Here is a 936-nt window from a genome sequence, read left to right on the forward strand (position 1 = left end):
AGAGTTCATAGCCGGCCTGCTCATTATGCAACTCATGAATAATTCATGACACAGTCACTGCTGATCCAAGCACCTGTCGCGCGTGCTGCAAAGTCCAATGGTTTACACAAAGCACACGCTGTAAATTACTGTGTTTGAGTCGTTTTTTCTAGTGCATTTTTCACAAGAAAGTTTTTCTTTTGCTGTTGTTGTTTTATTTTACTCTAAATTACATTTATGTCAAAAGTTGACTAATGTAAACAATCGATACTCGCACATTGCACTTCCTTCTTGTGGGCGTTGTTAGTGTCATTACACTGCTGTACGTTCTGTTTGCACAGAGGGCGCGACTTTAGATAGGCTGTAAAATCAATAGTGTTAGGGCATTGTGTGACCTGAACAGTGAGACATTTTTTACGTTTTTTATTTAACTTGAGCTGACACACACATACACAAACACAAAACGCGCTACTGTTTTCCCATCCTAGTCATCTCATCTGGCTGTCAGATAGATAAACCAGCTAAGACCAGCTATTTTTTTCCCCTAATTTTCTGTCATTTTACCTATAACAATATACAATGCGTTTTGGTCTTTTAAATATGATTGTTTATTTGTATTGGCATCCACGAGCCACTTTCAATAGCGTTGTGACGCCACGCGCACACATCAGTTGAACAATAGAGATAAATGATAACAAACATTAACTAAATATTAAATTAAAAACGAACATACATACATACAAACAGTGATTGATTAACGAAAGCCAATCTGGTCACACTGTTCTACTCAGATTTTGAATAATAATCTAGTTTTTGCCATCAGTGCCATACATAATAAGTTTTTTTTTTTTTTTCATCATGCTGTCTATTTCACCTCTTCAGTTTTGGGCCCAGTTTAAGTTTCATTGTTGGGAATAACAGTTTCGTCTCAGGGTGGCAGTATTGCAAAGTACATAA

The sequence above is a fragment of the Scardinius erythrophthalmus genome (genome assembly GCF_964197995.2).
Source record: "Scardinius erythrophthalmus genome assembly, chromosome: 24".
Classification (NCBI taxonomy): Eukaryota; Metazoa; Chordata; class Actinopteri; order Cypriniformes; family Leuciscidae; genus Scardinius; species Scardinius erythrophthalmus.